The sequence below is a fragment of the Eptesicus fuscus genome, chromosome 8, assembly GCF_027574615.1.
Source record: "Eptesicus fuscus isolate TK198812 chromosome 8, DD_ASM_mEF_20220401, whole genome shotgun sequence".
Lineage (NCBI taxonomy): Eukaryota > Metazoa > Chordata > Mammalia > Chiroptera > Vespertilionidae > Eptesicus > Eptesicus fuscus.
Window position 1 is genome coordinate 65,567,501 of NC_072480.1, and position 24,860 is coordinate 65,592,360.

Genomic DNA, 24,860 nt, shown 5'->3' on the forward strand with positions numbered 1-24,860 from the left:
AAAATTTGAAGCTTTTGTTTTTTTGCGGCCCACATAAACTTAAACCTTTTTTATTTGGCCCGTGTCAGCCTTTGAGTTTGACATGCTTGGTGTACAATTTAGCTTGCTACTCAAAGTGTGGTTCCTAGACCATCATCATCACCATTTTCATCATCTGGGAAGTACTTAGAAATGCTGAATCTCAAGCCTCACCCAGGCCTCGTGGATCAGAATTTTAACAGCATTTTCAGGGGCTGTGTATCCCATTAAAGTCTGAGCACTGCTTTAGAACAACACAACTCCTTTTATTTGGCCATATGAAATTCACTGCCTTGATCTTCACAGTATGTCTTCAGAAACCACATCAAATCCCATAAAATTTCTGTGAGAAGGCTCACACTTTGACCAATTTTATAAAGGGAAACTGAGTCAGAGAATAAAGGGGGCTTGGGGATGATGACGTCACATAGAGAATGTGATTGCGGTCACGTTCGGACTGCTGTGTCGGTTTCCCAGCTGGTTGTACATAAGGCTGGGATTCCCGGTGAAGCCGCGTCAGCCTTTTGACACCTGAGCTGGTCAAACAGTTAGAAAACAGTGTGTCACCTGCACAGGATGATGCCCTTGGAAATTGTCGCAGTTTCTTTGAAATGAGAGGGATCAATTTGTACACAAGTATTTTAAAGACTTGATGAATGTCCTTCTATTTATTTTTGGGCATTTTTGTTTTTTTGATTATAAAATTAAGCAGCATGGAATGAGGTTGCTGGCCCCACTTGTGCCAAGTTTAACGGAATAGGATTCTCTGATCTCTTGTTGTGGTGTGGTCTTTAACGTCAAGAACAAACTGCCTTGCTCTAGGACCCTTGAGTCTCCCTTCTGAAGTTGCTATCATGATTTTTTTGAAGACAAACCTTTATTGCTGCTGCTGGGGCTAGCTGCTTATGCACTCACTTTCAAATAGGCTGCCGAGGAGAAAAACATCATTTGGCCATTAGTTGAGCAGATGAACCTGAGCCACTTCTCTCAGACCATTGGTTCTGCTCTTGTGTTTTTCTTGGCGTGTGAATTACAGGTGAGCAATAAGTAGTGTGTCCACCTAAACCACCAAGAAATGCACAGAGGGGAGAGGGGAGGAAGCTTATGCAGATCTGATGAAGAGGTGGGAAATGCTATGGCGCTATTTTCTCTTAAGGTCCTTCCCCTTATTCTTCATGTGCAAGCGATCTTGTCATCATTTGGAGACTCTTATAGCTTATGATTTTATAAAAGGAAGTGACCCTGTCTCATTTTGCATCCATCTCTAATTCTTAAAGGAACAAGCATGAGCTTTTGGGGTAGAAGTAATAGGAAGTAATAACTGGACAAATTCCCTTTCAAACCCTTCTGGCCCAGATGGCAGTTTTGAATGATACATTTCCTAGACAGGATTATTTCAGATTTCTTTCTATTTACCTGTTCCTCCCCTACTCATAATTTTTGGGTATATTTTAAATTATTGCATTTTAAACTTCAGTTTTCTAAGATATTTTTGAAAAAAGATCATTGGAAACCAATCCTGTAATCCTTATTGTATAGGTAGTATCAGTTTTCCATTCTTAAATCTTCTAAATAAAATTTCAACATGCTTTTTAACACCTCATCTCTGGTGAAAATTAAAATGCTGCTTAAAATCACACGATGACAATTTTGTGCAGAATATGAAGATTTCACACTACTTGATGCTATTATAAATCATTCACATGGAGTGTTAAAATGACTAGAATTTAGTAGCTTATGGAATAAAATGTTATTTTTTCACTCTTATCCAAAGATGCTAGTGCAGTTTGTACATCTTGAGAGATGAGTTTAAGGGTTCTGTGATGATGAAAATGTGTATATTTGTGTTGTTCAGTGTGGCAGCCACTGGCTGCCTGTGGTCACTGAGCACTTGAATGGTGGCTAGTGCAACTGAGAAACTGATTTCTAAATTTTATTTCATTTTAATTGATGTAAATTTAAATAGCCACATGTGGCTAGTGGCTACAATATTGATCTAGACCAGGGGTTGATAAATTATGGTTCATGGGCCAAATCCAGCCTCCAGTTTATTTTTGTAGAGAAAAGATTTCTTATTGATTTTCAGAAAGAGAGGAAGGGATAGGAGGAGAGAGAGAAACATTGATGTGAGAGTGAAACATCAATTAGCTGCCTCCTGCATGCCTTCTACTGGGGATTGAGCCCACCACATAGGTATGTGCCCTGACCGGGAATTGATTTGGCAACCTTTTGGTGCACAGGACAATGCCCAACCAACTGAACCACACTGGCCAGGACTGTAAAGAAAGCTTTATTGGAACATAACTATGCCCACTCATTTAAATGTTGTTTTTAGCTGATTTTGAACCACATCAGCAGAATTGTGTGGGTGCAAAAGAGATGAGTCCACAGAGTCTAAAATATTTACAATCTAGCTCTTTATAGGAAAAAAGTTTTTTTTTTACTCTGGTCTAGAACAGTGTCCAATGGAGTACAATACATATGGCATAAAAAAAGCAGTCATGCCAACCCAGAGATACCTAACCTTGTGCACATAGATAAAACCGAGGTCTTGAAAATTATATTAAGAGACTGGTGATTTCTTAATTAGTATTTTTATTGTAAAATATAGTTCATGATCAGGGGAAAATTTAAAAAAAAAACATTGAAAAGTCATTTTTCATGTACTTATAAGTACGTATATGTGTGTTTATGTTACAGAACAATTAATATTCCATATGTAGTATCTTACAAATTTCATGTTACCTCCATTTAATGCCTTGTCTTGACATTTTAAAGATCTCCAACATTAATCTACATAACTTTCAAGGTTGAAACTCATTTCAATTATCTTTTTTTTTTTTTTTTACTTTCTTACTCACTGAATAATTTTTGCAGTATCTGTGCTCAAATTTAGAAATGGGAGTTTCAAACATTTGGCTAAGTTTGAAGTCTCTAGTAAAGTTTTAAATATATATCCTATATAATAAAAGGCTAATATGCAAATAGACCAAACGGCGAAACAACCAGAACAACCGAACAATCAAACAACTGGTTGCTATGACGTGTGCTGACCACCAGGGGGTGTGCGTGGAACATGGCGGGCATCGGCCGTGGCAGGATGGTGGAGCAGGTAAGCGGGGGTGCCAGACCAAGGTGGGGTGCTGGTCGTTGTCATCAGGGTGAGCTTCTGGTGGTTACTGAAAATTCTTTGCTCCCATGCCGGTCCCACTCGCACCTCCTGCTGGCTCCAGAGCCACAGCTCGCACCCACTGCCAGCGCTGGCCCTCTCACACCTGCTGCCAGTGCCTGGCGCCGGTCTCTATCACTTGGCGCCATCAGTGGGTGTGAGTGGTGGCTGCCGGCCCTGATCATCCCTGAGGGCTTCTCCACCTTCCCCTGCTCCTGAGGGGCAATCAGGGCAGCAAAAATTATACAGGTTCAGTCCCAATCACTCCACGAGGTCAGTACATGGAAGCAGCGGCAGCAGGAGCGGGGCTGCCGGCAGACAGGGGATCGGGGGCTGTGGTGGGAGGGGCCAGGCAGGGTGAGGAGGATTGGCTGAGACCCACCCCTGTGTCTACTGCAGTTCCTTTCAAGGTGCATAAATCTGTGCACCGGGCCCCTAGTACATATGTACTCAGCCTGGCCTGCACCCTCTTGCAATACAGGACCCCTCAGGGGATGTTGGAGAGCTGGTTTCAGCCTGATCCCCACCGGCCAGGCTGAGGGACCCCACCAATGCACCAATCCATGCACCGGGCCTCTAGTATGCATATAAGATCTTTGGTTAATCTCTTCCTGCCCTCCCCTCCCCACCCTTTCCCTCTGAGATTTATCAGTCTGTTTCATGTTTCCATGCCTGTGGTTTCCACTCCTGCATTGAGTGTCTGCTTCCTGGTGGTCAGTGCGCGTCATAGCTACCAGCCGGTCGGCTTTTCACTTAGGCTTTTATATATATATACTAGAGGCCCAGTGCATGAAATTCATGCACGGGAGGGGGGGTCCCCTCAGCCCAGCCTGCACCCTCTCCAATCCGGGACCCCTTGGGGGATGTCTGACTGCCAGTTTAGGCCCGATCCCAGGGATCGGGCCTAAACTGGCAGTCGAACATCTCTCTCACAATCTGGGACTGCTGGCTCCTAACTGCTCATTTGCCTGCCTGCCTGATTGCCCCTAACTGCCCCCCCTGCTGGCCTAACCACCCCCAACTGCACCCCCCGCTGGCCTGATTGCCCCCAACTGCCCCCTCCTGCCGTCATGGTTGCCTCCAACTGCCCCCCTGCCGGCCTGGTCACCCCACACAGCCTGCTTATTCAGTTGTTTGGTCATCCCTCACCAACCCCCCTGCCGGCCTTGTTGCCCCACGCAGCCTGCTGTTTGGTTGTTACTGTGACGGCGTCCTGGACAATTTGCATATTCCTCTATTATTAGTGTGTGTGTGTGTGTGTGTGTGTGTGTGTGTGTGTGTATGAACTCCTAATTTCAAAGACAAAAATTTTGATAATATTTCTTATTAGTAATAGTTAAATGTGAGAGAAAATTCAAAGTTACTATTGACTCCAGCATCTAGGAACAAGCAAAGTTAGGAAATGGGCATGTATGTGATAAGAGATTTTATTCAAAACTGAAAAACATTATACAGGTTCATTTTCTGTATACTGGGAACGTGGTGTATCAAATAAGAAAGAGTGATTCAACCTAATTCTTTGGGCTCTGACTCGGCGATGGTTAACAGAACTGTAATATAAATGGAAGATAAGGTAGTGTCTTGGTTTATGGGTTCTCTGCATATCTAATCATGTAAAGGTAAAAAGGTAAAATGCAAGGCAATGTGCAAGTAGAACTCATAAACTTTCATTAAAAAAATGTTAAGGAGCATCTATTGTTGCTAATTTTAACCTGTGCTATGGTGCATAAACCTCAATGAGGCACTTGGTGGGAAGCTCCAGAACAAGAAACGAGTCCTGCCTTTCAGGATGGCAACATCAGTTTGGTGTATGGGAAAAATGAGACTTAGTGAGAACAGTGGAGGATAATGTACAAGGGAAAGGAAGTGTGCAAAAGCTGAATGATAGAAACTCTAGGGGGATGTTCAAATGATAATTATAAACTAAATACATAGAGACCATACAATGATGGAAATACTGCAAAATTTTCCTTTTTCCTCATAGTCATCCTTGGCCAAAATGTAAAATATTGGCTTAAACTATATTGGAAAGAGAACCCTCTGAAGTTGAATGAAATGCAACCTATTTGGGAGAGGCCAGAGAATAGATTATGACCAAAGTAGAAAGATGGCTAAACTTGAAGGAGGCAATTAACAGTCTATATATATTCAATAAGCAATTAGCCTGGTACTTATTTTGTGCCAGAAGGCAGTCATTTTAGTTAACACGAAAGTTGGTTCGAGCAGATTGCTATAAACAACACTTTCCTTTGGCTGCAAATGACTCAACAATGCCCTTCCCAAATCCCATTGTGTATTAAGTGGTTGTGAGAGAAAATTATTCCAGGTTTCCTGAGGAACCAGGTGAGCAGGTAATGAGGATAATGAATGCTTTCTTTGGGGGTAGGAAGGCCCATGAACAAAATATGGGTTGGCAATGTGAATACATTAGTGTCCTGTGTTTCTGCCTTGGGTAGGTGCTGTGTGATTTTGAGGGACAACCAGACAGCCTTGTGGGAAGGCCCAGGCCCTGGTGATGTAACCTTGAGCAAGCCATACAACCTTTCTGTAGGTCAATTTTCTCTAATTTCTCTGCCCCACCTACCTCACGTTCAATAAGAGGTTACGACAATAAAGAATGTTTTGAAAAGTTTTTAAAAAGTCAAAAACAACAAAAAACATATACATAGTTAAGAAATCACCATTACCCTAGAGTCAGGTCCAAAGGTGAAAATCAGAATTGGATATGACTTCTGGGGAAGGGAGGAAGGGAGTTGTTACTTAAGACATTCTGATTTAAATTCTGTCTGGGAGCCATTTTGGGATTGGGATCTGTTCCATGAATAGCAGACCCTATTCATGGAGTGATCACAGAATTTGGTGAATGAATGAGTGAGTGAAGGGACATAGAGAAGAAGAACCATATTCCTCCAGAAAAACAGGGACCAGAAGAACAGGGGGAGTTTGGAACAACCAGCTAAAACCACCTTAACCCAGAGATTTGGTGTGATTACAGACTGTGCTAGGGCTGGTGCTTTCCTCTCTGTTGGATGTAATCAAGCAATCCAAGGTCAGAACAGCAGGTCACTGGACACTTACCACTGGTGGTCTCACTTGAAGAAAGTTTTTTAAAAAAAGTCAAAACCCAAAAATGTGTCCTGACATTTTCTTTTCTTGTAGCAACATTTACTTCTGTGTTCTGATTATCCCATTTGCTGCACTGCCCAGAATAAAGTGTACAATGAGGGCATCATCAGAAAATCCATAAGGTAAAAAAAAAAAAAAAAAAAAAGTCTTGGATAAGCACTTCTCCTCTGGTAAGCAGAATAATTCTCAGTTTTTGGTAGAGGGAGTTAAAGAGAAATCTGATTTCATTCAATAAGCCCTAAACCACAATCCAATAATGCACAATGACTGGATTAGGTTGTAGGGGTCCAGGACCTAAATGGTTTTGCAATTAAGGGCTCACTATCTCTCAGTTTTCAACATCTCTTGGGAAAGTTGTAAAAATGTATTGAGTCCATTGCATCAATTTATTTCTGGAAACATCATATTTAACTTATGAGACTGTCAGCAGAACCATTCATAATTCATCCAAGATACGTTCAAGTCATGATGACTAGCGTTCCCTTGATGTTGAACTACTCATAAACTACAAAGATTGACATTTCTAGCACACAGAGAGGTTATTTTCTTAATGTCATTGTTGTTTATATATTTATGTTCTATCAAGTTCAAAGACATGTGAAGCCATCGGTGCTGAGACACTGTTATTGAGCACTTAGCATATGCCCAGCATTTCATGTCCTTAACTCCTTTAATCCTCATAGCAGCTCTATGAGATAGGCATTGTTAATCACATTTTTCAGATGAAAAAACTGGTTTCAGAAAGGTGAAGCACCTTGCCTAATTTCACACCGTGAAGCAGTGATGACATTGCAACTCCAACCAAGCGTTATCTGACTCTCAACACATGCTTCTATCCAGGGAACCATGCTTCTCCCTAATGTGGAAATTGGTATTATATTAGTTTGCTAAGGCTACCATTACAAAATACCACTGACAAGGTGATTTAAACAACAGAAATTTATTGTCTCACAGCTCTGGAGGCCAGAAGCCCAAAATTAAGGTATTGGCAGGGTTGGTTCATTCTGACTGTAAAGAGTCAGTTCCAGGCCTCTCTTCTTGGCTTGTAGGTGGCCATCTTCTCCTTATGCCTTCACATCATTTTTCCTCGGTACGATGTCTGTGTCCAAATTTTCTCTTCTCATAAGGACACCAGTCATATTTATTAGATCCTAAGAACCTCTATAAAGATCCTAACTCCGAACAGATCACATTCTGAGCTATGGAGGATATGAAATTCTGACTAGAATTTCAGTAGCAGAGTCAGAATTTGAGCTGTGTCTGATTGTATTTATCCTCTTTAAGGCTGAACTTGGAAGTGCCACCTGACAGTGAAGGCTGTAGCATGGGACAATGGCTGCCTTTTACATTAGTGTGCAGAGGGATACACTGACTAAGTCTAAGATAGACTTAGGTAGTTTAGTTCATCGACTCTCTGAGTCACTGCTCCTTCCTGTCTCAAAGACCTATTTAGAGATTCATTGAATAAAGATTGCAACATGATCGGGTAGTTTGGAATTGGAGGCAGTTACTCATATTCTTTCCAGTACCTGGTATAAATTGTAAATGATGGCCAGTAAGCTGATGCTTTTGCATCTCTATATGGAGGGAACATTTTATTTTGATTGGATTTGAATGAAAACAACAAAGGCCCTGGAACAGGCTGTGGTGTTTGTGTGTGAGTATGAGTGTTTGTGGCCCAGGGAGAATGTGTTTGAGATGCGTAAGTTGAGAACACAGAGGTAATGAATGATAAAAGAGGGACATCAAGCCTTAGTCAGGGTGGAGGATGTGGGAGAAAACCCATTAAAGGAACATCAAAGACCATCTGTCTTGGCCATGCTGACATTTTCAGACACAGAACTCTACATTTAAATATCTGAGAACAGTGACAGGTTCTCAGAGGATGGATGTTTTAAGTTGGCTTCTTTCCTCATTTTCTTAAGGATAGCCCTTTGGAACATTTTAAGTCTCAATTCGATTTTTGCCAATGCCTCTTTCCAGTCTCAGGTCTTGCAAAATATTGTGACAAGGGGTCCATCTATATCTGTTTTAGAAATGGGCATACATCTCAATAGTGGCTGTCTCACCTTTGCCCTTCCCACTGGACTTGAGTTCTAGAGGACTCAAGCTGAGTATCATGCAACTCACTCAATCACCTATCAAATTCTCAAAACACAAGCAGATTATGTCTGATAGTCAGATAATAATCACAGCTCTTTGTTGAGGACACAACTGTCTTAGTTATCCCATGGAGATACAGTGCAAAGGGAGAAAAATTCTGTTTTATTCTATTTTTAGAGTAGAAATCTTCTTGCTCTTGTTGATGTTTCACAATGGCTCTTGTTTGAGCCTTACATGGGATATGGAACCTGATAGGTATTTAGAATTGTTTATGATTGTTAGGTAAAAGACATCCATATCCCCAAAGAAAATCTTATTCTGCCTCTGTGCAATTCTGCTCTTACCTAAGAGCATAAAAGCTACACTCTTTATGCTCTCATAAAGAGAAATCCCTATTGTCTGATCTCTATGTCAGCTGAGTTCAGGGTGAGATGAGATTTCAGCCTTTTCCTCTGCCATAGGCTTTTCAGAATGATGCATTAATGGATACAGAGACACTTTTACGTGGTTGGAGAATTGTTCTCATAAAAGGACAAGATGTAATGTTCCTCGTAGAAGTCAGTCTAGTCTTTAGTATGAAACCTGCCAACACTAAGCTTCTCACAGTCTCCATATACACCTTTCTAGCTTGCATTCTCCCTGAGGTGCGGTCTCTTTGCAGGTCACTGTTTTTTTCCTGGTTTTGTATGCCCTTGGGTTTATTTATTTATTTCTTTTTAAAAGAACATTAACTCCTGAATGGAAACAATGGTATCTTTCTAACATACTTGGGTTTGTATTTTCGACAGTGTGGTAGAAATGTACAAGCATCTTTGACTACTTATTAACCTTCAGGAAAAAGTATTAAAAAGCTGCTGGAATTGAGTTTGAAACTCTGTGGATTGATTGCACAAGATAATTAGCCATCCATCTGCCTTGGAAATGCTAAAAAGAACAGAGAAGACGAGATTAACATCCAGTTCTTCATGAAAGAAAATTAGGAAAGAAAAGGACCCTCTGAGATGTTTCCACCAGCCTTGGAGGCTGGACTGAGCCCAGGAACTGACACCAGAACCCTGGGTCTGCAGGAAACACGGAAGGGCTATGGTCACCAGTCTGCTGTGCGAAGGAAGTTTCCTTTGCTCACCTTCACTCTTTTTGAAGGACAGAGGACAGAGTAGTACTGGGGCTGCCTATTCACTAGCCTGAGAGCTAGCATAAGGTCAGTGCTGGGATAGTGAGAAGACTGTGTCTTTGGCATAGGACAAGACAAGGATCAAGTATATTCATTGTCTATTGCTATGTAAAAAGCTACCTCAAAATTGAGTTTCTTAAAACAACAAACAGTTTCTGTGTCACAAGTTCTGTGCATCAGGAATCTTGGTGCAGCTTAGCTGGGTATCGCTGTCTCTAGGTCTCTCCTAAAGCTTCAATGTAGGTGTCGGCTGGGCCTGCCGTCTCATGGGAAGGCTGGACTGAAGAGGCATCTGCTTCCAAGCTCACTCATGGGATTGTTCGCAGGATTTCTCAGTTTCTCATTCGCTGTTGAACTGAGGGTCTGTTGCTTGCTGGTTGCTGGCCAAAGATTTCCCTCAGTTTCTTGCCACATGAGCCTCTCCAGAGAGCAGTTGGCTTTCTCACGAGCAAATGAGAGAACCAGAGAGGGTATCCAAGGTGGAAGCAAGTGTTTTTCTAACCTGATTCACAAAATAATATTCTATAACTTCTGCCATATTGTTTTTTTGTTTGTTTTTTAAAGTGAAGTTGTAAGTCTAGCCAAGACTCAAGGATCATGAGGGGGCACTTTAGAGGATTCCCACCATATCAAGGCAGAACAAGATGGGATAGAAGAGGCCAGAGCACATGAACAGAAAGGTGGAGAATCCAAAGCCTAATAATGAAAAACTAACTTACAGGAGTTTGAGCTTCAAAACAGATAGCTAGGAAGGAAAGACATGAGACAATGAGATATTACGAGCTAGAATAAATTATACTAAACTCATACAAAGGGCAAAGACATAGTCTTATACATCTTTATATTTACAAGAAGGCTAAGTAAGTACTATGTCTTATAAATATTTGTTGAATGCATGAAACAGAGCATTTCATACCTTTTCTTAGTTATAGTGATTGATCTTTCTGGTTCTTATAATGGTTTAAAGAATTTGAATTCTTTTTATTTTTCCCCCCATCACCATTATATCCCCTCTACACCCTCTGCCACCTCTACCTGTCCATCCTCTCCTCCCCCGCCCCCTCTGCCCCCCAACCCCCTCTCCCGCCCTGGCAATCCCCACACTATGGTTCATGTCCATGAGTTCTCTCTCTTTTTTCTTTTTTTGCTCACCCCCCCACACAACAGCCCCTCCTCCCCCAAGCTGTCTGCCTGCTCTCTATCTATGAGTCGGTCTCTATTTTGCTTGGTAGTTCAGTTTGTTCATTAAATTCCACATATGAGTGAAATCATATGGTATTTAAAAGAATTTGAATTTCTTATAGAGTAAACCCAGATAGAATCAGTGTTTATGTCATAAGAAGGGTGACTATATATGTTTTACATAGATTTTGCCAATATCTACTTTTGAGAGTGAAAGGGGGTGCTATTAATGGTAAGGTCAATAGATGTACACTAAGGTCTCCCAGGAAATTTGGATATATAGTCATCCTAGCTGTTTCTCAAATTCCCTCAAGGCATCCAAGGACCTGGGACAGTGCTTTGAGGAAGACCTAGGAATCCTGGGCCAGAGAAGCTGCCGAGATGATCCTCTTCCTCGAGTCTGGTCCACAGTTACCTTCTTTTTAGAATCAGAAAGAGTGAGACAACCAATGTCCCGCTTTCACCTGGGAATTGACCATTACATTTTCCAGCACTCTGGAGATTAATGTAATTTTTGGGGTCTCCTGGGTACAGTGGGTAACTGGACTATCAGTCAATAAATGATTGTGTGGATGAACAACTGTTCTAATCCAAACTCAAATTCTGACTTTGAAAACCACTTTACCAACTGGCTCTCTCTTTTCTTTTCCCTGTAAAATTTGAAGGAAATCTCCTTTCTCTGCAAATGAAAGTAAAGAGCTCATGTCCTAGGGTGATGACAATAAAGATTCTAACTGGCTTTATATATTTTGTAAATAAAAGATATGGAATAAATGATTATTTACCTTCAGCATTCATCACAATATTCACAAAGAGATCGAGATTCTCCTCTCAATATCAATACCTTTTGATGATCAATCACTGAAAGCCGTGGGGTTGCTTTTCAGGCTAAGGGCCGTGTCTTATGCCAGAACTGCCCCTGATAAGGCAAAAGCATCATGTGAGTAAACCATTATAATTAACTAGACAATTATAATATAGATTGTAGCATTGAGGAGAAACTACTCTCTGATGACATAAGAACCAGTTCTCTGAACCATTTCATTTTAATTGGTCAGTAGCTTCTAGAATTCCCTGGAGATCTCCGAGGTTGAATCTGGATATATATCTTGTAAATAAAAGATCTCTTTCCCTCACCCTGAGCCATCTCGCCTTACCGAGGGGGAAAATGCCCTCACATGCCCATCTTAACCTTTCTCCTTAGCCAAAGGTATGAAATTATATATTGCACTACTGATCTAACCCCATTGATATTTCTAGGAAAAGTCCATCTTGTTTATAAAGTTGGAAGGAAAGATGGAAACTGTGGAGAAAACAATAGATTTTTTTTTTTTCTTTATGGTATGGTCATGGCAAAATGACAAATTTTACAGTTTATCTCATATAATGGAAACAGACTTTTGGATAGAGATTCTTTAATAGAGTAATTTCTTTTATGCACAGATAGCTAAATGGTACTTATTTAATGAATTCAAAAAAGTAACTATTGAACCCATAATGTTGTGTGCAATGCAGTCATGGAGGGGAAAACAATGGGCTGAAATATGCAAAGCTTCCCTTGGAAGAAGTTCTGCTGGATTTGGCCAATTTCTTTTGACATGCATCAGGGGTCGAATTTCCATGGCAGGCTCAGAATTTCACAGCTTTTGTGCCTTGTGACATTCTGATTTATGTGGATATTAAAAAGGGATGACATATCAGACCAGAAGAGCATGGTCACAGAATGACTGTGCTACAATTGAAATTGAAAATGCTTCTTTCTTTCTGAGTCTCCATAGAAATCCCTGTGGTGTAAACTCATCATATTTGTGTCTTAACCACGCCATAGGGCTTTGTCATTTTTTTCTCAATGGACCTAAAAAAAAAATCCATCTTGGAGAGCAGGCTTGCAGTAGGCACAGAGCTTCTCCATTTCTTTGCAAGAAGGATTTTTGAAGAGTGGATGAAGCACGATATGGTGGAGAAGAGCAAGGCATAGCTATTGAGGCAGAGAACGGGATTTAGACCCAGCCTTGCTTTTCCTGGTTGTGTGACCTTTGAGATAGGTTTCCTTATCTGTAAACAGAGAACAATAATTAAACCTACCCCATAGATGTAAAAACACAAAAAGGCACAGGTGTGATGTTATCAGTAGTTGTTATTAACAGAGCACTCAGGGGGCATCCTCCAGATGGCCTTTGGGTTGGTCTTTTGAAGTATTAATATTTGCAACATAACAATATTTGTTTTTATACTTAAACTTTTATCACATCAAAAGGAGAAAAAGTATTTTCATTAATACTTATATTCTTTTTTTTTTTTTTGTGGGGGTAGAAAGTGGAGATGGGAAAGATTGAGGGAGTCAAAAGAGACTTTCACTGTTATGGGCATTCTTATGGATTAAAAATAATTCAGAGAGCTGTTGCTTACTTTGGAATTGATGCAATGTTTTTCCAATTTGCAGGCAGCTGGGCCTGAAGTTGGAGGAGCCTTCATTACTTCTTGTCTTGGGAGAAAGGGGGGTTAAACCCACTCCATTGTCTTCTAAAATGCTTTTTTTTTTTTTTTATGCACTGTTTCAAAAACTTTTCTCCTCCAAGATGGTAAACAATAAAATAATTGACCATCACCCAATGAAAGGCCAATTGCTAGTCTTCCTCACCCTCCTAGTTCAACTCTCAGGTGTCCTTCATCTGTGACATTGGTCTTGCCTACTTCCTGAGCCAGTTCTGACCAGCGGAAGTGAGCAGAAGTCTCACTTCACCAGTGGGAGCCTGACATCCATTGAGAGCTTCTTGCTGGCCAGATCCAATCATAACTCATGCCTCTCAATTTCTGGCTGCAGTCCTGAACTCCAGTGTTGCCATCCAATTTAAAGCCTTGTGTGCTGCTGGCCTTGTGATGCTAATCACACACAATGGCTCTTTGGGATTTCACATATTGATACCTTTCTGTTCTTTTTTTTTTCTTATTAAATGAATAATTTATTTATTTATTTTTATTTTTTTATTTTTTATATTTTTTTATTGAGGTATTATATGTGTACATATCTTACCATTACCCCCCCCACCCCACACCCACACATGCCCCCCCCAGAGTTTTGCGTCCATTGTTTATGCTTATATGCATGCATACAAGTCCTTCGTTTGATTTCATAACTCCCCCACCTCTCCCTAACTTTCCCCCTGTAATTTGAAAGTCTGTTTGATGCTTTACTGTCTCTGTATCTATCTTTTTGTTCATCACTTTATAATGATCTTTACTATCGCTAAATGAGTGAGATCATGTGGTATTTTTCTTTCATTGACTGGCTTATTTCACTTAGCATAATGTTCTCCAATTCCATCCAGGTTGCTGCAAATGATGAGAATTCCTTCTTTTTTATGGCAGCATAGTATTCCATTGTGTAGATGTACCACAGTTTTCCGATCCAGTCATCTGCTGATGGGCACCTAGGCTGTTTCCAAATCTTAGCTATTGTAAATTGTGCTGCTATGAACATAGTGGTGCATATATCCTTTCTGATTGGTGTTTCTAGTTTCTTCGGATATATTCCCAGGAGTGGGATTACTGGGTCAAATGGGAGTTCCATTTTCAGTTTTTTGAGGAAACTCCATACTGTTCTCCACGTGGCTGTACCAGTCTGCATTCCCACCAGCAGTGCACGAGGGTTCCTTTTTCTCCGCATCCTCGCCAACACTTGTCGTTTGTTGATTTGTTGATGATAGCCATTCTGACAGGTGTGAGATGGTACCTCATTGTTGTTTTGATTTGCATCTCTCGGATAATAAGTGACTTTGAACATGTTTTCATGTGTCTCTTGGCCTTCCTTCTGTCTTCTTTTGAAAATATTCTGTTTAGGTCTGTTACCTTTCTGTTCTAACTTGAGTTTGTTCTTTCTCCTTACCCTCTTTGTAAGACACTGAGCACTAGATAAGAGTTAGTCTTCTTTGTACATGGGCAGTTTGTTCACCTCCATCTAGCATGGTCCTGGTTTCCTCTTCATTTTAACTCTTACTTCAGAAGTCCTAGCATGCCTCATGCTTCAGAATGTCCTAACGACGGGTGAATATGAACAATGAGAATGAAGTCCTGTTCTTCATAGAGAGACAAAGGATTAGCTATAAGCTAATTAGCTGGAACATCAAAGTAGCAGCTTGAGCATAGTGGAAGGGTCAGACAGGCTTGGGTTCAAATCCCGACTCAGCTTTGAGCAGGTCACCTCATCTCTTTCAGCCATTTCCTTACTCTCAGAGGTTGATAGGATACTACATTTTCAGAATTGTCGTAAGTATTAAGTGAAACCATCCATGCAGATTTGTAAATTAATTGGCACATAGTAAGTACACAGCTAATATTAGGTATTCCCATTATCATTATTATCATAATAATAACTCATTACTGCTGAAAAGAACTTACACACATAACACCACCTTCTTAATAAGGTTTCTAAATAGGATTTCTCAATAATCCCAGCCAGGGAGCAGGGACCCATGGAAGGTTTTCATAAAGAATCACAATATTAAAATACTTAGGAAAATTTATTAAATCTTTCTCGAAGGAGAATAGCTTTTTAATTCATGGGGAGAAAACTCATTGGAATTTTTTAGTTGAAACATGTCAACAAGTTCCAATGAATACATGAAGAAAGATTACAGACTACACTATGGCATCAAATGATGAATTCTAACTAAAAGTCACCAGATGTTCAACAAATCAGTGATTCATTGAAAAGACTGTCCTTTTATGTTGGCACTATTGTTCATCTAGACTTAATAAACTAGTCACAGAAAAAAGGTCTAATGTGTGTAATTTATCTTTGAGACACTTTTGTGTCTAATAAGTATACAATGTCTGGGCCCTTAATGGTAGAGTTATTTGCCCTCAAAAAGTAGACAGGTTGCTGTAATAACTACTAAAGGAATATGAGACATAAAGAGAAATGGGAACCCTATCAATCTGGCAGAAACATCTGGCAAGGACATGATGGAACAGGAGTGAGGTGGGGGTGGCTAAGTTTTCACTGCCTCATTAACAGCTCTATTGAGGAGAGAACTCAGTATTTGAAAATATTGGTATCCTTGCAGCTGAACTGAATGGCTTGACAGTCAGACGATGTCAGCAAAGGAAGAGACATGACTCTGGGAGAGTCAGATATTCTGTGAATTGAGAATAAAATATAAAATAATTCAAAGTTTTTGATATGTCACAGTATATTTGAATACCTACTTCAGAGACATGCTAATCTTGACTTCTCTCAGTAATTAAAGAAAACCTAGCATACTTACACAATCAATAGATCTCAATGTGGATGTTGTAAAACATACATGTACAGATTTAAAATAATAATAAAGTAAAAACATTTGTACTAGTATCTTAGAAGCTTCCCTGAGAGATCTGTAGTCTGACAAAATCTGTTTTGTTGGCCCACCGCAATGAGGGAAACCACAGACCAAATATCATTAGGTGTCTCACCAAACAAATAGAGGAATTAGAGCATTGGAGGGAAGGATGGAGTTTAGTGTCAAAGCAAACTCAGGCCTGTAAAGGAAAGGAAACCCAAGGTTCCTGTTTCATTGGAACCTACACAGTTGAGATATACACGGAATACTGAGTCCAGAAGCTCCTTATATGAAGCTCTGCCTCAATTGTGAATCAAGAATGCTTCTCTGTCAAAGTGACTTAGGGTCTTAGGCAAGAGTTTCATTCCTATGGATAAAATGTCAAACAGCAAAGTCTCTGATAGTCTCTGATTTTAGAATATAAAATTTCTCTAAATTATGTGGTGGGTTCATTGGTGATGGAGAAAAATTAAGCAGGGAGGAGGGATATTAAATTATGGTGAGGAGGTTTCATTTAAAATAGTGTAGTCAGGTAAATCTTCATATTTGAATAAAGATGTGAAGGCAGCAAAAGAATGAGCCACATTGATGTCATGGGGAAGAGCATTCCAGAGAAGTGAGAGTGGTTGGTGGTTCAGCAAGGAGGCCAGTGTGTGTGTGATGAGTGGAGGAAGGGAAAGGATACAAGGTTACAGCAGTAACTGGGGAGGGGGGGCAATTAATGTAGGGTCTTAGATTGGCTTTTACATCAAGTGAGATGAGAAGTCAAGGCAGAACTTTGAACAGAGGGACACCAAGATATGCCTTATGGTTTGACAGAACCACATGAGTGGCTGTATTGAGAGTAGACACAAGAAGGGCAAGAGTAGAAGCTCAAAGACCAGTAGGAGGCTGCTGCAGTGATCCAGGTGAGAGATTGAAATGCCTTGGACCTGAGTAGGTAACAAGAGAGGTGATAAGAAATGGTCAGATTCTGGATAAATGTTGAAAAGCTGACAGGGTTATATTCTCTGTGTCTATTCTTTTATTCTCTTAATTCTCACAGTAGCTATTTTAACCTGCCTACTTAACTTATCAAGTCTAAAGTTATCAACATACTTACTGTACTCTACAATTAAAGGTCTTATGATACTTTAATTTTTTTAGTCTTCTAAATTTATGTTATTGGCATCTATTATTTTATATTTGGTACCTCATATATTCACACATATTAACTATTATTTTGTTACTATATATATTTATCTATATTATAGATATTTTTCTATATTTTTGTTTATCATTATTTCTTCCATCTAAATCTTTCATCTGGTATTACTTTTATTTGCCTGGAGTATATTTCTTATATTATAAATAATTTTAGTTAGTTTTTTCAATTTTAATAAACTTAATTTTAAAATAGTTCTAGATTCACAAAAAGTTGAGTTCCTACAAATCTCAAACAGTTTCCCCTATTATTAACATCTTACATTAGTATGGTACATTTATTATAATTAACGAACTCATGTTGATACATTATCAACTAAAGTGCATACTTTATTCAGATTTCTTTAATTTCTTCTTAATGGCCTTTTCCTGTTCCAGGATCCCATCCAGGATACTACATTACATTTAGTTGTGATGTCTCTCAGTCTCCTTTTGCCTGAGAGGTTTTTTATATTTTTCCTGTTTTCAGGAATTTTGATCAGATATTTTATAGAATATCCTTCAATTGGAATTGTCTAATATTTTTCTTATGATTTTACTTGGATCCTGGGCTTCTAGGAGGAAGGTCACAGAGAAAAAAATTGCCATTCTCATCATATCATATCAGGGTACAAATCAACATAAATTTCCCTTGTTTCAACTAACCAACTAACTAAAAAGTTATTCTTTTTTTGTGTGTGTGTGATTTCATTTGGGAGAACTCAGTTTACCTACTTATCCATTCCAGCAGAATTAATAGACTAAGTTCATATTTTTATTGATTAGAGGAGGGTCCTTACCATTGGTTTCTTAGAAGTCGAGAGCTCACCTGGGTCAAGAGTACCAGGACAGTACTAAAATGCTCCTTTTGTTGTGGTTATCAGCATATTATTAGTTTAGGCTGAGGGAATAGTGAAAAAGAGTGAAAGATACATCTTATCTAATAAAAGGGTAATATGCAAATTAACCATCACTCCATCACAAAGATGGCGGTGCCCATAGTCACAAGATAGCTGCACCCAGTCCTCTCAGCCTTGCCAGAGTCCCCCAGTCCCAGGGGGGCAGCCACTGAGAGCGGGCAGTGTAAGCAGCCTGGCAGAATGCTTGCTTCGTCGCCACAGTGATGAAGCAAGCGTTCTGCGCCCGGTCGCGGATGGGCCTCTGGCCAGGCCGGGGTGCGGATGGTGCAGAGAGCCTCTGGGCAGCGGGCGCAGAGCATCCAGGCCCCGCAGAGAGTTACTGGTGCACAGATTCGTCTGCAGGGCTACAAGTGTTCAATAATCCCAGACAAACACAGGTTTTGCAGTTTTCTGGCTATGGATATGTTATTGAGTTGGGAGCCACAAACAAAGATTTTCAGCTAGGAGCTGGGTGGACTCCTTTCCTACATGTAGAAAGGCTGAAATAAGCACTCTGACATGTTCTACTTAAACCGTGTTCTCTATCCAGGCACTATACACACAAGGACAGTAGTATGTGAAGATGGACAGGGCTAAAGAAGTTGCTTTTTCTTCCAGTGACTGTCCTATCACTCTACTGCCCTTGTCATCCATACTTGTTGGTTGACCAGTCTCTATTTGATAGCTTCCTCTACTAATTCTCCACCCATTCATTTTTCAACCCAATTCCATCTGACTTCTATCCCATGCCACTCTCCTGAAGCAGCTTTAACTTAGTTCATAGATAATCTCTTAGTCTATTCAAATTTACTTCTTTCCAATTCTCATCCTACTTGGCCTCTCATCATTGGGTGCGATTGAACAATTCCTTTTCCTTGAAATTCTCATATACCTTAGCTTCCTGTTTTTATCCTATCTCTATGGCCATTTTATCTCATGGAAGTCCTTCCATCCCTTCTGAATGGCCTTTTTTATTCTCCCATTCTTGTCTCCATCTTTTAACCACATATAGATTGAGATAGAATAGACAAGTGAATATTCTATAGGCATGCCCCCTGCTTCATAGATCTTGCTATCTAGTGGGGTACAGACCATTACTGGTATTAAAGTGATTTTTGGTAATTACATAACAAGAGACCTTAGTCAAGTCTGGGAGGTTGAGCTCATATCTAAAGGGCCAGTCACAGTGAGTAGCCAGACATGGAAGTCAGCATATTTGAAGGTCCAAGGACAAGAGAGTATGTTATATTGAAGCAGTTGAAAGTAGCCTGTTACGGCTTCCCGAGCCAAGGAGAAGAGCAGTGAGAGATGCGACTGGAGAGGTAGGCAGGGGCCATGGAGTTTTGAGAGCTGAGTGTGGAAAATGAATTGGACTCTGGCCAGAAAGGAAGTGGTAGAATCATTTGGAGTCCATTGTGGTATATTAGGAGAGAAAGAATGATGACTTGGCCAAGGGTGATGCAGTGTGCCAAATAAAACAAATTTAAATTATGGAAGGAGAGATTTTATTGAAAAGCAGTATTGTAACCAGTGGCAAAAGGGAGCTATTGCAATAGGGAGAATTTTCTGGCTACAAGATCTGTAAGCATCTGCAAGGTCAGGCAGAAAAAGGCTTCTCTTTTACAGAAGGGAGTGAACAAGGCAGAAAAGAACTAGGTTTGAGAAAGAAGAATGAAGAAGAGAGTGGTATGATAGGACAGTAGATTAGAGAACGTTTTATCCTGAAGTCAGCCTATTTCAGGGAGGGGCCTTTATGGAGAAGCTGTATGCTGACCCAGGCTGAGGGTGAGTCTAAGTTCAGGGACCCAGAGGAAGGAAAGAAGCTTAAAGAAAATTTGATCAATCAGATTAATGGGCATTTTATTTTGATTGATCAGTGGGGACAAATAATTCATGTAATTATTTATGGGGCAAAAAAAAAAAAAGGAATTTGGAGGATCTGTTCTTGGCCTTGTCATAGGTAAGCAAGGGGTCATCCATGAGTCTTGTTTATGCCATATGGGGAAGGGGGTTCTTTGCAACCTATTTCCAGGAACACGAGAGGATAGGGGGTTTCTTCATTATCACTGATGTACACGAACACAGGGCTCAAGTAAATTCAACTTTGTCAAGTGGGTTGGAAGAAGTGAACATATTTAAGAAATAATCAGCAACTGATTTCATAGGGGTTGCTGATAGATTAAATATCAGGATAAGGAAAAAAGAAGAATTAAGAATGTCTCCCACGTTTATGGGTTGGGAATTGGATGAGTGATAGTGTATAAAGGAAGATAGTGACAGAGAAAAAAGCAATTTGGTGTGATTGAAGGATGGAGGAGATGCACATGGGATATTTTCAATTTCTCTTTCAGCCATGCCCTCCTGGTCACTGATTTATTTCCATTTTATGTCTTAAAAATATCTTAAAGTCTACTCCTGCGCTCCTGACTTAGTTCACACTTTCAAATATGTTGCCTGTACTATTAAATAAAGTTTCTACCAGGCCCCTTGCACTCAGGTTTGCTTCCATAGCTCCAGGTACATATTTCACATTCTACTGGATTAATATCTGTAAGGAAATTATTGCATGCCACTGATGCTTTCAAAAGTTTTCCAGTTGCACATTTCTTTGGTCCTGATATAAACTTTATTTTTATTTTTTTTTATATTTTATTTTTTATTTATCTTTATTGTTGAAATATTACAGATGCTCCCCCCACCCCATTAGGCCCTTCCACCCCCTATGTTCATAGGAGCACTATTTATGGTACAGTAGCTAAGATCTGGAAACAGCCCAAGTGCCCATAAGTAGATGTGTGGATAAAAAAAAAATGTGGTGTATTTACACAATGAAATACTATGCAGCTGTAAAGAAGAAAAATCTTTTACCTTTTGAGACAGCATGGAGGGGCCTGGAGAGTATTATGCTAAGTGAAATAAGCCAGTCAGAGAAAGACAAGTATCACATGCTTTCACTTATATGTGGAATCTAATGAACAAAATAGATCCAGAGACATGGAAGCATGGAACAGACAGATGAATCTCAGAGGGAATGGGGAAGGAGGCAGGAAGAAATTCAAGTTTTTTTCTTAGTCAGTGGGAAAACTTTTGTTTATTATTAAAACTCTCTTTAAATAGTACTCTTTTTGTGAAACCGTATCTCTCACTTTATCCCCTCCCCAACTGAGTTATTGTCTCTCTTTAAAAATGTCTTCACATTCTTTTCCCTTTAATTATTTGTTTGACTATTTATTTTATTAGGTTTTTAAATTCATGTAAGGAAGAGACCAGTGTCCTTAATCTCTGGCTTCCCAATGCTGATAGAAGTGCTTTGCAAATGCTTGTTTAATTGTTACTGATTAAACTATAAATTCATGGAGAGCTACTTGAATGGAATCTCCCTGAGGCTGTTTCATACCAACTGCTTAAACTCTATTCAGTAAGTGAAGAAGATTCTCCTCCAGGCTGTAATTTGAGGGGAATTGTGCATTTCCTCATGTCCTGGTGTTTCAATATCCCTTTTGGTTCTTCATTTGCTTATTTTCAGATTTGTTCTCTTTCCTCTGGTCTCTCTAGAATTGTCATGGAAAGAGTGAACCGTGATTTCCCCGTACCTTAGTGTGAGGAAGTTCATCTGGTAGCTTTTCTCCTCAGTAGGAGATTATTTTATGTTTAGGCAAGGGGGCACCAGCAGGGGGTGGAGAACGCTGAAGGCTGACTTGATTTGAGTCATGATCTCTCTTGGATAGCCCTGCTTAGCAGTATTATTTCCTATTAGTAATTTCTTAAGCCCAAAATATGTTGTGTGGAGCGTTAGCCTTCTGTAGCAGTGCTTCTGCGACTTCCACTCTTATTGGGTGGAGATAGACAGATGACCTGTAAATGAGGCCCCAGACCTCTTACTCCCACCCCCTTTCAACCAAGGTACCTCCCTGAATTCAAACTTGGCCTTACACCTGCCTCATCTAAGGCAGCGATCCATCCATGCCTATATATTTTGCTTGTTTGTTTGATTATTTTATGTATTTATGTATATTTCTTTTTACTGTTCATTTCCTTCCCGGGAAGAATGGGCTCTCCGTTCCCTTCTACCATTTTAGCACACAGAGCTCACAACTTATTTCAGCGAAGATGTAATGGGAAATTTTTCATCTTAATTCCCTTTGCCTACTCTTCCTTACGAGGGTCCTGTTTCTGAAGATTGACAGGAAGGTCCTTGATTCTATAACCCCAAATGTATAAGAAGTCACAAGAGGCCCAGAACTCTCAAAAAACAGACTAGAGAAATACATTGCAAACCAGGCTTTTTTGAGATTCAGGGCATCGCAATGGCACTGAGGGCCTCCTGGGGGGCTGAGGGGTTAGCCTGCATCTGTGTTTTAGCCAAGCAGCACTACTTTGTCTATTTAATTACTGGGGCTTTGTGGAATATTTCCTTGGAAACAGGGTTCTGCTGCTAAAGGGGGTTCGAATACCACTGGCCTAGAAAACGATTCAAGCCTGTTTCAGCTAAAATGTGTCCATGTTCTTATGAGGCCACCAGGAAGGGAAGTTCTTCTATTCTTTCCATTGTATGCAACATAAACTATGGCTCATGAAGCGCGGAGGATTGAGCTCTGATGGCTTTGCCTCAGAACAGCAGATCTGAGTCTTTCCTACAAGAAAGAGAAGACGGAGTCTGAGTTGCTGGCGATGCACGATGCTCTCTAAGGGCATGCATTTAATGCCAGTGTCAGGGCAAACTTCCACCAGCTGTCTAAACATTTATCGAACCAAATAATAGCATGAGAGACATGTGGGCTTCAGATATTTGCCATCTTAAAACAGCACTTAGTCATTAACTTAATCACAGCTGCTGTATGCCAGCCAGTGTGTTCTGTTTGTAAACAGTGCATCTGCTCCAGGCAGCCCTCAGGAGCTCTGCGGTGGTGGTGTATACAGCAGGCTGGTTAATGCAGAGATGGGCATTGTGAGCGCTTGAGGCAAATGGTGCTGTCTCTCACACTGAACCTGTTGACTCTAGTAGGGAAGCAGAAACTTGGGGTTTATTCCATCCAAAGTGCTGCTGTCATGGTCCTGTGGGTTATTCTTCTTACATGGCCATGTTAGGAATTCTGGGGAATCAGGAATGATCCATTGGAAGAAAAAGTAAAAAGAATTTCAGGACATTTTAAAATATCTATCCATTAATTTATTCAACAAAAAAATCGCTTGATTATATACTATTAAAATAAATCTATTACATAGTTTTGAAAGCACAAGAGCTAAACAAAGAGTTTATTCATGCTATGGGTGATTGCAGGGAATATAGTCCTAAATTTTGGAGATAATTTCATGGATAGTAACTATGCTTTTCTATAAAATGTCTCTTAAAATACTCTCAGAAACTGCTTGCTGAGATCAGTGGAGAATTGGTCCAACCAAGCACTGCATTTCCTGGGTTTGTAAGTGCTCAGAAAATGGGATGTAACAAGTGTTGATGAGGATTCGGAACACTATGCATGGCTGATAGAAATGCAAAATGATACAGCTGCTATGGAAAACAGTATGGCGGTTCCTCAACAAGTTAATCATAGAATTCCCATACAACACAGCAATTCCATTTCTAGGTGTATACCAAAAGAATTGAAAGCAGGGCTTCAAACAAATACTTGTGCACCTGTGTTCATGACAATATTATTCACAATAGCCAATTTTTCATCAACAAATGACAGATAACTAAAATGTGGCATATTCATACAATGGAATAAAAAAGAATGAATTTCTGATAAATACTGTAACATGGATGGACCTTGAAAACATGATGTTAAGTGAAATAAGCCAAACATAAAAGTACAAATACTGTATGATTCCACTTGTTTGAGATAACTAGAACACTCACATTATAGAAACAGGAAGTGGAATAGAGGTTACCAGGGGCTAGGAGGAGAGAGGAATTGTGAATTTTTTGTTTAGTGGATAAAGAGCTTCTGTTTGGAATAATGTAAAAGTTTTGGAAATGGATTGTGATGATGTTTATACAAAATGAAAAAGTATTTAATGCCACTGAACTGTGTGCTTAAAATCTTTAAAATGAAAAAAATTATGTTATGAATATCTTACCACAATAAAAATATTTCACCCCCAAATGTAGCCAAACTGAAAGCAAGAAAGGAGAATACGCAGGTGCCAAAATTAAAGACAGATTTAGGAGTCGGGGGGGCAGATGCTGAGTGCAAATACCTAACAGGCAGTGAAAGCAGATACTGGGGCTGATACTTGTAAGCAGTGGTTTCAACCTTAGTTGCACATTGAAATCACCTGGCGACCTTAATAAAGTACTGATTCCTGGACCTCACCCCCACAGATTATGATTTAATTGGTTCGGTACTAGGCTGAGCTGCCTTCCTAACCTGGGTCTGGGTACTCCCATGGAAATGAATCGTCTATGAATATGAGTTCACAGTCAAAATTGCATGAGGAAATGAGGGAGGGTGAGAAGATGCAAAATAAAGGGAGTATTTTCATGACCAAACAACAACAAAAACAATATAAAAGAGAATTTAAAAATAAATGCACTTTAAAGATCAAAGATTTAAAGGAAGAAGTAGAAATCACAGAGTAGAAACTTGATATTGTAATAAAGAACAGGTAGATTTGAAAAAACAAAAACAAGTAAGAATTCTAGAAAATAAATGGAGAGAGATCAAGAGATTGGAAATCTGATA